The 12,552-nt window shown below is 38.5% G+C and overlaps 1 long non-coding RNA gene across 1 annotated transcript in view; it reads right to left on the reverse strand.

Moving 5' to 3' along the window:
• Positions 1-7,633: 7,633 nt before the first annotated feature.
• The window catches only part of LOC113918849, a 31,759-nt gene continuing 26,840 nt past the window's right edge, over positions 7,634-12,552 (reverse strand). Inside the window, exon 3 of the long non-coding RNA XR_003518700.1 lies at positions 7,634-7,842. This is a non-coding gene — a long non-coding RNA (uncharacterized LOC113918849). The remainder of the gene's footprint in view (positions 7,843-12,552) is intronic.

Genomic DNA, 12,552 nt, shown 5'->3' on the forward strand with positions numbered 1-12,552 from the left:
TATAAAGTCTAGCTCCTTGAATAGCAAATGGTAAATGCTTAACAAATATTACTCCCCTTTCTTTAGATCAGTGCTGGTTTCTTTAAGATACTGTATCTACGCTTAATAGGCAGGAAGTCATGTAAAGACATATCTTAACATTTCTGGTATTTATCACACTGTTGGACACATGCTAGGCTATTTATAAATACCCCATGATTGATCAGTGGATGGGTGTGCTAAGTTAGAGTGAGGCAGGTTAAAGAACCTAGTCCTTTGAACCTCACCACACTGTATTAAACCATTTGAGTGAGAAGCACGATGCTTAGAAGCCTATTGCCACTGACAGAAAATGCCTGTGAATACAGTCAAATTCACACCCCATACCTACACTGCTAACCTCCACTTTCGGATTTCCTTCTTCTAAACACGATTAGATCTCTTCAAGTATCTGGCAGGCTGCCTCTAAAGCAGAAAAACCCTGGATGATATTTACCAAGCCATAATAAGAGATAGCACACAACTTCCAGATGTCCCTTGTATTGGCAAATGGAAGTGTTGAAAACACTCAAAAGATAAAAACTAAAGGAATTTAGTATTTTTTCCCAAATTGGCAACACAAATTGAAAAGATGACATTATGAGACCAATCTGAACATGGAACAGAAAAATCTATCAAAATATGGCACTGAATCCTTCTTTGGGAATCCATTATAAGCCAGAGGTTTTTGTGAAAAGAGACTCTATTCTTCAACATAATGAACTCTCCACGTTTCAGTCTAACTCCTCAGAGAAGAAACACATGCACACACAAGCCTAGAGACTGCCTGATGTGAAGTGAGAGCAGATGGACAAAGTTGTTTTGTATTAACTACGTTCCAACCCCTGTAGTACTGTTTGGAGGCAAAAAGGTAAGACATGGTCCTTGTCATGGAGGAGCTTACACACCAGTAGGCAGGCACATAAGCATCTAAATGAAATGAAAAATTACAGGCACCTTTTAGATATTGGTCAGGATACAGCAGGTGCACAGAAAAAGAAAGGGTCAATTCTGGGTATTAAAGAGGGCACGTTCTGCGTGGAGCACTGGGTGTTATGCACAAACAATGAATCATGGAACACTACATCAAAAACTAATGATGTAATGTATGGTGATTAACATAACAATAAAAAAATTTAAAGAAAAAAAGAAAGGGTCAATTCTACTAGTGATGGGGGAGGGAGTAGGCTTAAATGGTTTATCTTCAGATAAATCTCTAAAGATGAGCAGGTCCTCTCAAGTTTGCTATTCAATTTGGTCTATAGACCAGCAACATCATGTCAGAGCTTGCTGGAAATGCAAAATTCAGGCCTCACTGCAGATCTACTGAATCAGAATTCATTCTTACATTTTAACAAAATCTCCAGAAGATTCTTGGCCACATAAACCTTTGAGAAGTGCTAGTATAAAGCAATTTCCGAGGAGTGTTAGAGTAGGAAACAGATTGCAATAGATTGATTAAGTGAGATATTAAGATAGCGCAGGCCAAGAATTAAAAACTGGGGTACATAATCCAAATCCAGCCCGCATTTGTACTTTGTTAGGACTGTACAGTGTTTTAAACACTGAGATATTTCAAACGCAAATCCAGATTTCCTGCTTTTCTTGGAAGATAAAATCAGATGCTTTAGCCAAACTGGACTGCTGCTCCCATACGACAGCAAAGGGCAGAATAGTGTCAGTTTCTGACAAAGGTGAGCCCACGGTTACCCTACGTTCAGCCCTCTTCACTCGTCAATACTGCTTCTCTTGTCTCCAACAGACATTCGAGACCATGACCCTTGGAAGCAGCTCTGCTTTAAAGAAACTGAGCAAGAATGGAAGGGGAAAAAATAAGACAGCAACTAAAGTGGAATATAGAGTTGTAAAGGAGTTCTTTCTCTGAATATGTTTTAAGCTATGAAGGAAGTGTCTACAGAAAAAGAGAGGGTAGAAATGTAGGAGAGAGGGATAAGGGGCACAATTCTGGAAGAAAAAAGGAGATCATATAAAGAACACAGAAGGCTGGGCCTACTTCTTCCCCTGGGGCAGAATGGAAGAAGACAAGGTGGTTCAGATATAATTTTCCAGCTTACACAGAAGGCTAAAGAGTTGCTGCCTGAACTCCATACTATCTGTGCATTAAGAGGTAAGATCAACTGCTAAAAGTGAAGCAGCTCTAATGGGAAATTCAGATGAGTGGTGAACATTTAGGATAGCAGCCCACTGTGGGTAATGGGAGCAGGAAATCACTGAAGCATGAAGAAGAATTTTTCAAGTGATCCTGGGAGCGGGCTGAAGGCAGGGAGAAGGGAAGAGAAAACAGAAACCTCTGTAACAGTGTGGTGCCCTGAGGCTCTTCCTCCCAGTTGCAACGAGAGTCCCAGGAATGAGAAAGTGGATATTCAGATGGGCCTACGTTTTCAGGGTAAACGCAGAAGATCAAGTAAGTACAGATGCTAAGGGGCTTAAGAGTGGCTGAAGTGACCTACCAAGAGGTCCTGAGTATACTGCAAATGAAAACAAAAACAAAAACAAAACTCTGAAAGTGATAATAAACTTGAAGAAGAAAGAGGGACTAAAAGAGCTCAAGTTTCCAGTGGCTCAAGAACAAGGGATTTAAAGAGCCAACCAGTAGTGGCTGGTGGAGTCAGGATTCAACACAGGGTGTCTGACTGAAAAATCTATATTCTCTTTGCTATAACTCTCCATCTCTATGAGTTACATAGAAATACAAGGATAGGCCTCCACTTTTCTAACCTGGTACAAGTGGGGTCTATTTGCCCTGGAAGCCTTACTGGGAATCACCAAGTCATCCACATATGGTTCAAGAAGCTGGCTGCTTTCACTTCTGTTGCTTCCTCTGCTTCCCTTTGATTCCTCATTTCTTCATGTCAGCTGTTTCTGATATTCTGTTAAAGTCTTCAAAGTAAGACAAGAGCAGGGATATTTATATATCATCATCTCTAAACCTGCCAGTTCAAACGAGGACAAATAAACAACTGTTATACAAGTTTTGTGTGTTGTTAAAGAGACAGAGCTGTCAACACTGATATTTCTGGCTTCAAATTATCACCTTTGCAATTGTAAAAGACTCTGTTGTGCATTATGTGGATATTCATTAAACTATCAAGATGATAATAACCATTATTTTTACTCTTTCTATTAACAATGAAACATTTGAGACTTCGGAATCTAAATACCAAAAATACTACTTGGAGAGTGGGCCCACTGAAAATCAAAAAAGTGATTTAAACATATACTAAATTCCATCTTTTATCAGTGATTACTACTGCCATTAAAACTACTATTTGTATTTGCATAGTGATTTTTTTTCAAGTGACTTTCTCATGCTTTATTTTATTTCATTCCGTTCACATAAGTGAAAATATAGTATGTGCAGACTTGGAAGGAGTATAGTCCCTGACATGTAATGGGTTTGAAACAGTAATAGAGCAAACTCTTAGTACGTGGAAAGTTTCTAAACTCTGCTTTAGCAAGTGAGGAAAAATTCTTAATTGGGGAAGGCAAGAAAGAACTAGAGAGAAAGAAACAGTTGAGCAATGGGGAAATGTATTCCAGGCCGCATTCATCCCAGAAAGCACATTTCTCTGCCTAAATTTGGGAAATAGGGAGAGGAAAGGCATTCAGGAGTCTATGAACCGATCCTTATTATTGCAGAGGTATTTTGTAGAAGGTAATCACAGTTTGCAAGTTATTTCCATTCAAGAAATCTCAACTCTATATTAGACAATTCTGTACCATAATCAAAAGGGATAAAAATAGGGGAAAAAAAAACAAAAACAACTAAAGATATCTATTTGTTTAGCTCCACGTAGTAAAGTAAGACCCATAACTGAAATTTATTTTTTTAAAAGATTTATTTATTTGAGAGAGAGAAAGCATGAGAGAGAGTGCACGAGCAGGGGGGAGGGGAGAGGGAGAAGCAGACTCCCCGTTGAGCAAGGACCCAGATGTGGGACTCAGTCCCAGGACCCTGGGATCATGACCTGGGCCGAAGGCAGACACTTAACCAACTGAGCCACCCAGGTGCCCTCACTGCTGAACTTTAATTACAAACTTAGTGTGATTGCATAAAAACAGACCAGGATGCACTGTAATAGTCTATCAGTTTTGATACCAAAAAAAAAAGTTTCATTCATTAAAGGCCAATAAGTATCCGTATGAAACATAAAAGTCAGGGATGTTAAATCATCAAGATGAAAAGGGGGTCCTGGTCTACCCAAATATTTCATGAGCCACCTGTCAGCTTTTCATCCATAACCTACAGAGCATACTCTACACTTTGGGCATTTTGGTCCATGAAAGCATTGCAATGCATTCATATGCCTTCTGAAATGAAAGTGGATTGTATGGATGACTGAATTGGTCATGTTTAAATTATTCTTAGTTAGCTGCTTAAAAAATATGTAGTTTATTACAATGGATTCAGTTCTTCTTAGCTAATTCTTTCACTGTTATATTATGGCTGAATTTTAAAGAGAACTTCTTCAAGTCTTCATTAAAAATAATTATCTGGACAGTATTTGCAATATCAGTCTCATTTTTCTATATTTTAAAAATTGAACCAAATGACTCATGTTGACATCCCTAGTCTCTTTTTTTGGTGTCCACCAAGTGAGTAGATTCCTTCATAATGCAGACTGACAAGTGACCTGATTTTGATTGATTTGGACAAACCACCTCCTGCCCAAGACCCAGTTAGGTAAAGTTAAAATAGGCATAAAATACAGTTCCTATATTTAGAGACCTTACAATGTGGCACAAAAAATTCAATATTTCTATAAACAAGAGCACAGATGGGCAAGGCTTCTGCCCACCCCTCCAGTTCTCTTTACCTAATGAATACTCTGCTTCTCATACTCCATTATATTTTATACTGGCTTCTCAGAATCCAAAGGAAGCAAATGTAAGAATGTGTTATTGAGTTACCACTATAGGTAATTGGTGCTCAATTCTCTGGAATTTTCTGAGAACATTTATGAAATATATCCCAATCTGTCCAGTGAGGGTACAAGGAAGAATTTACCCATGGGTTTCTGCCCTCCACTGTTATGGGTAACCCTATAGGCATTAATTCAGCCACACTCCATGTTCCACATATGTGAATGCTGAGCAGATGTTCTTCTCCTTAATATCAAAAGATCTTACAGGGGACAAAACAAGAGGTATGTAACATGGGTGCGAAGCAAGACACTATTAGGTTTGCTTCTACATGGAACCAGTCAGATTCTACTTGGACCTGGTCACCTGGCAGTGCCTGGAATAAGCAGTAGGACTGAGAATGTAGCACACAAAATCACAGTCATGATCATGAGCAATTTACCAAATGGTTCACCAGAAAATAGCTCTGATGTAGCTCATAACAGAAAGTACTATATTCTAAAAGAAGAAAATGCTCATATCCAGCATATATATTTCCTATATCTACTAAGTTTTTCTAGCTAAAATGTGCTGTTTTGATTCTGCCTAATTCCTTTCAGACACCGAACTTTTGACATTCATGACATATTTTTCTGAATAATATTTGATAAGGACCCATGCTCCTACCTCCTTTATAAACACAACCAATGAATCCACTTTAATTATCTTTCCAAATCCCTCGTACAATAATGGGGCTTACAGGGTGATGCAACCAAGCATAAAGCATATTTCAAGCCCAAAATGAAAATGTCCATCTGGCTTTCTTAGTCCCATATTCTTCTGTTTCCCTCCTAAGTCCCTCCTTTCTTGCCCCACAAAGAAGTTTATTTTCATCAACTGACCTATTAATCCAATTTCTGAGAAATTAGATTTGAATAAGAAATGATAGTTTCCCAACAAATAATATAGTGCTTTAGAGTTATTTTTCAACATAAAAATTATAATCTTACATGAGCAGACACAAATGAGGATTTGTAGACTTGTTTATTCACCTTTTTGGCTTACTCTGAGTGCAAGAAATTCCTAAATTGAGCCTGGATTTAAGATAAAAGGAGATCTCATGAACGAATAAAATATGGACCAAAGTGTTCACATCTGGCTCCATCTCCCTGGAGAATGTCTACTCCTAATGAAAAGATATAAGCAGTTCAAAACTAGGCTAGTACGATTTCTTGGATAAAATTCTCAGTCTTTGCTGGAAAATGACATTACCAGATGTCTTTCTTTTATTCCTGTATTCCCTAAATAGATCAAAGCTTCAATATAAATAAAAAGGAAAGGGATAGAGAGGGAGGAAATGTCTCCAAACCCTGCTGGGAAACAGGTCAATCAATGATCTTGATGAAGTAAACCAGTGATTTCTCTTAATAAACTGATACCCAGCCCTTCTAGAAACCATTTAGAAGCAAGAGGCAATCAGGTGCATTTTTCTTTCAAAGGCTAAGAATTCTTATACATCCATAAAACATTTTTTAAGAGATTTGCAGTAGGTCCATGAGAAAGTATTTTTATTCCTCACTATTCAAGACAAAACAGTCTCAACTACCTAGAGAACATCTCATACTGTGTAAATCCAAACACATTACTCCTCCTTTCCCACATTCAGGAAGTGTTAGGAGACGAGTGGATAAAGTTCCTGACCTGGCTAAAGTGGAGAAAGAGCAAAGAAAATGAGTGGTCGAGGAAGTTTTTCTTATAAACAAAATAAAAATATCTTACTAATATTGCTAAGACCAATTGAAGTTTGCAGAAATAAGAAACTCCAATTTCCAGTAACCTGCAGGGGAATGAATAGCCTGACTGATTTAATACTTAACATCTAGTGCCTTCCTAACTAGCTGGAAGGAGGGAAGGAGGGAAGGAAGAAGGATGAAGGGACATTTTGTCATCACCTACTATGAACGAGATGATATATAACATATTTTCATATGCATTTTCTCATTTTTGTCTCCCTAACTGTTGTGAGATGGACTGAGTCTCTATCAATGGAAGGCTATGAAATTGTAAAGGAAGTCCATTTTTGGAGAAACAAGGCAATAAATCTATGTTAGACTGATTCATGAAATAACGTTGAGCCATGCACAAAATCTCTCCATGCCTTGGTACAATCATCATTACATTGAGGGGTTGACCTACAGGATATTTAAGGTCTAACATTCAAAGGCTTAATGACATGTTTCAATACTTTATTATTTGACCCACTTTTCCATCCCCTCTCCTTTCCTCCTCACTGGTAATATCACATACATTTCATTGCATTATCTCCTTTTATTTATGTAATATCAGGCATTCCAACTAGAGAAATGAGAGAAGGAACCCCAGGCTCACAGAATGAGAAATTCATTCAAGCACTGGATGGCAGAGGCCACCTTCTCAGAAACTGCACTGACACATGGGACATTCAGGACATTTTTCGTCTAGCCAAACGTTCTGTATTCTTGTTTCGGAATAAACACTGCTATACACCACTAGTATAATCCCAAGAGCCACTTTGGCCACCAGTTTTTAAGCAAGTTTAAGGTACTATGATATTCGGTTCCAGAACTTAAAAGCCTTGAATAGGAAACCAGGCTTATATGAAGAACTATTCATCACAGTAGTGGACCTGACTCATCACTCTCCTCTCTTACTCTCCCACAAAGACTAAGTCAAATTGATTACTCACACCCAAGCTTCTAAAGCAGAAGCAAATTTATTTGAGACACTTGGGATGAAGAAGGACACAGATTCTGCCCCTGGATCCAAAGAAGCTAAGGGGAATCCTTCAAGGTGAAGCATCCTTCAAGGTGACAGATGTGGATAGTGGCAGATGTAGTAATGATGGCTCCTCCTGGCCCACATACTGGCCATGTAGGTGTCTCACTTCATGGCTGCTATTATAAGCAGACACTAGAGTTGTATCTGAGAAAAGAAAGATGTAAAAGTCAATAAGGGCAGCCCTGGGGTGTAATATCTAGGGTCCAGTCCTTTTATCCTATCCTTAGGGTAATAAAAATGGTATCAACTAGATTTAATGAATTCTTAGCAAGTGAAAAGCACAGTACTAATTGCTTTACAAGCTTTGTGCCTTATTTAAATCTGTCAATAACCCTATCAAGGAGGTATTATAATTATATGTCTTATAGGGTCATTATTACCCTCATCTTGTAGATAAGAAAACCCAGTGTAAAAGAGGCTAAAGCAATGGCCCAAAGTTATATTATTAATAGAGGCAATATTAATACTCAGAATCTGTCCGTTAAGAAAAATAGTCTTCTTTGCAGACAGAGTCTGATGTCCTAGGTATTGTGAAGGCTTATTTTAAAAAGCTACTCTAACAATTAAAGTAAGATCTATTGGACATCTAGCTTGAGGGCTAAGGGTATCCACCAATTAATTCCCTTAATTACCCTAGATAGTGCTCTGATTATTCTTGGACCCTGTATCCCTTTAATTTTAGATTCTCTTTAACTTTAGGATATAGTGAACAAAGCTGGAATTCTTTATCTTGTCTATTAGTCTGTAGACATGGGAGAACCTGAACAGAAACCTGACTCCAAATGGGAGTTTAAAATGCTGATGGGCCAGTGCATGTCAAGGCCTCATGAGATGGCCCAGTGATATATCTGTTAATAATTCTTATTCAGTAGAGGGGATGGAGGGAGAGCCCCATTTGCTGGCTCATTTCTGGCAACTTGTTCAAGTTTTCTTCTTTGAGCTGTCACTTAGGCATCAAATTGCTTACTCTCATGTTGCCCTGTGGGAGACTATAGCTACTTTAGTAAGTGAAGACATTGCTAGTGGTAATATTACTTTTAAGTTTAACACCAACAATGAATATAATTTTAAATTGATAGATAAAGCTATATGTGTGTATATATTATATTATATAGAGAATACATACATTATATAGATATACATGGATAGATATAAATATAGAGCTAGACATAGATATACATTGTCAGGGTTCAAATCCCAACGATCAGTTTCCAGGTAAGATTACATGCACTTCCTAAATTTCCAAATGATATTAAGAGGGCTTAAAATGAAGCTATTTGGAGTTTAACCATAGCAAACTCCCTTGGCTCCCTTGGCTACCTGAAACCTGCCCCACAAATTTGGTCAGCATGCTGTGTGATATCCTACATCCTGTTCTATCTTGGGGTGTTTTATAGACTTTCATGCTTAGGATATGGTTTGTGGTCCAAGTATTTGTTCTGTAGGATCTGCGTGATTTTTTTGACATACTGATGCTTTGACATATTGATGCTCGACAGTACTGCACTGAGAATTAGCCCTGGAGCAAGATTAAAGGAAAACCTTGATCCAAAGAGGAATTATTTAATTCCTCTTTGTGCTGATAGGCTAAGGCAAATATACAATTCTCTCAAGGACCTGAAGATGAGATTCTGAATGAAACCCTAAAAACAATAACTAGATTATTTACCCTTTTCCCCCCTCTACAATGGTTCCCATCGTTATGAGATATGAGATAACATGACTATTGGAAGGAGCTGAATTAGGAGGGAATATATAAGGAGAGATTTGTTGTCCATGAATAAGGAGCTCCAACACTAATGCTAAATGGAAGGCATTCAGGCCATCTGATGGGGATAGCTGCTATTCAACTCTGCTTATTAGTGACCTAAGGGATCTAAGCCTGATGTTAGATTATCCTATTTTTTTTAAGAGTCACAAATCAAAATTGATGTGCAAAATCTCCAAGTTTTTAAAATACTGTCAGCCATCTAAAATGATTTTTTAAAATACTATGAAAACCAAATATTTATGTCAGCAAACCAGACTCAGCCTAGCATTGCTGGTTCCAACTGCTGATATCAATTGTTGTGAAGGATTATTTCCCCGAGCTGGGTAAGAGGGCATCGATGTCTGTGAGCATTGTGAGGGGAATTAATCTTTCATATGCTGCAAGCATAATTGCCTCTTTCACTAAGTGAAACTGCAGAAATCATGACTGTTGAAACAGTTCCTGATACATATTTCAAACAATGCCTACATTCCTAGTTCTAATGAGAAGCAAGAGAGATCCCTCCACAAAATATCGAACAGTACCTGGCACATACAGTAGATTCTATAAACATTTGTTTAGTTACTTCTTTGAACTACTATGATACCTTTCCAATAAACCTTTGAAAGAGTCACTCATAAATGTCTACCATTACTATTTAAGTCTCTCTCTGGAAAGAGAATTGTAGGTTCGACAGTAAATCATTCTATGATAACAGCTTTGAGATTAGACTTCTCTATGTGACTAGAAAATTAGCAGGGTAGCTTTTCATTAGTCTAATAAATAGTAGAACTCAACCTACAACCGCCTACCTCTTTTTATTGTCATGTTAATCACCATACATTACATCATTAGTTTTTGATGTAGTGTTCCATGATTCATTGTTTGCATATAACACCCAGTGCTCCATGCAGTACGTGCCCTCTTTAATACCCATCACCAGGCTAACCCATCCCCCCACCCCCTCCCCTCTAGAACCCTCAGTTTGTTTCTCAGAGTCCATAGTCTCTCATGGTTCGTCTCCCCCTCCGATTCCCCCCCCTTCATTCTTCCCCTCCTGCTATCTTCTTCTTCTTTTTTTTTTTTTTAACATATAATGTATTATTTGTTTCAGAGGTACAGGTCTGTGATTCAACAGTCTTACACAATTCACAGTGCTCACCATAGCACATACCCTCCCCAATGTCTATCACCCAGCCACCCCATCCCTCCCACACCCAACAGTCCAGCAACCCTCAGTTTGTTCCCTGAGATTAAGAATTCCTCATATCAGTGAGGTCATATGATACATGTCTTTCTCTGATTGACTTATTTCGCTCAGCGTAATACCCTCCAGTTCCATCCACATCGTTGCAAATGGCAAGACAGCATTCCTTTTGATGGCTGCATAATATTCCATTGTAGATCTATACCACATCTTTATCCATTCATCTGTCTATGGACATCTTGGCTCTTTCCACAATTTGGCTATTGTAGACATTGCTGCTATAAACATCGGGGTGCATGTACCCCTTCAGATCCCTACATTTGTATCTTTGGGGTAAATAGCCCAAATCCAGCAATTGCTGGATCGTATGGTAGCTCTATTTTCAACTTTCTGAGGAACCTCCATACTGTTTTCCAGAGTGACTGCACCAGCTTGCATTCCCACCAACAGTGGAGGAGGGTTCCCCTTTCTCTGCATCCCCACCAACATCTGTCATTTCCTGACTTGTTAATTTTAGCCATTCTGACCGGTGTGAGGTGGTATCTCATTGAGGTTTGGATTTGGATTTCCCTGATGCCGAGCGATGCTGAGCACTTTTTCATGTGTCTGTGGGACATTTGGATGTCTTCTTTGGAAAAATGTCTGTTCCTGTCTTCTGCCCATTTCTTGATTGGATCATTTGTTCTTTGGGTGTTGAGTTTCATAAGTTCTTTATAGATTTTGGATACTAGCCCTTTATCTGATATGTCATTTGCAAATATTTTCTCCCATTCTGTCGGTTGTCTTTTGGTTTTGTGGACTGTTTCTTTTGCTGTGCAAAAGCTTTTTATCTTGATGAGGTCCCAATAGTTCATTTTTGCCCTGGCTTCCCTTGCCTTTGGCGATGTTTCTAGGAAGAAGTTGCTGTGGCTGAGGTCGAAGAGGTTGCTGCCTGTGTTCTGCTTTAGGATTTTGATGGACTCCTGTCTCCCATTTAGGTCTTTCAACCACTTGGAGTCTATTTTTGTGTGTGGTATAAGGAAATGGTCCAGTTTCATTCTTCTGCATGTGGCTGTCCAATTTTCCCAACACCATTTGTTGAAGAGACTGTCTTTTTTCCATTGGACATTCTTTCCTGCTTTGTCGAAGATTAGTTGACCATAGAGTTAAGGATCCATTTCTGGGCTCTCTATTCTGTTCCATTGATCTGTGTGTCTGTTTTTGTGCCAGTACCATATTGTCTTGATGATAACAGCTTTGTAATAGAGCTTGAAGTATAACTGCCTACCTTTTGTCAGCAACAGGGAGAGGGCTGTGCTCAAAACACTTCAATTCCCTTTCTTGTATTTTAAAGGAAACACAACTTCCATCCCAAATGCCAATCAACTGATGTAGAACATGTGGATAGCATCCTTTCCCAAGGATAGATGTCTAATTATATGTTCAATTAGTATCAAACCACTTCACTGAAGTTTCTGGGATGTCTCAAGTTATCAGCAGCAAAATGATGAACCAGCCTTAGGAGCAACCTAAGGATAGGGACATATCAGATATTAGCACAAACAAGTGCTCAAAGTCTGAAATATTTTGAACCAGAATGAGGTTGCGATAATGAAGACAAAGGTGATAGAGATAAAAATAGAGAGAGAGAAAGAGAAAGGGAGGAAGAAAAGAGAAAGAGAGAGAGATTGATATCAATTGTTTTTCCAAAACTGAAATGACTCTGGTTGCTTTCTTATTTGTTTGTGTGAGATCAAATTCTCTGAAATTATAAAAGATGGTATGCGTGCAATAGTCCTGTGTCACTGGAAAAACCTGCAATTTCCTTTCAGCTTTCATTTCCATTTAAAGTTAATAAGTCCATCCTACCAGAATTTTCAGCAAAATGGTAGAAAGACATTCATCTTTGTGACTGCCA

Source organism: Zalophus californianus, chromosome 1 (assembly GCF_009762305.2).
Source record: "Zalophus californianus isolate mZalCal1 chromosome 1, mZalCal1.pri.v2, whole genome shotgun sequence".
Lineage (NCBI taxonomy): Eukaryota > Metazoa > Chordata > Mammalia > Carnivora > Otariidae > Zalophus > Zalophus californianus.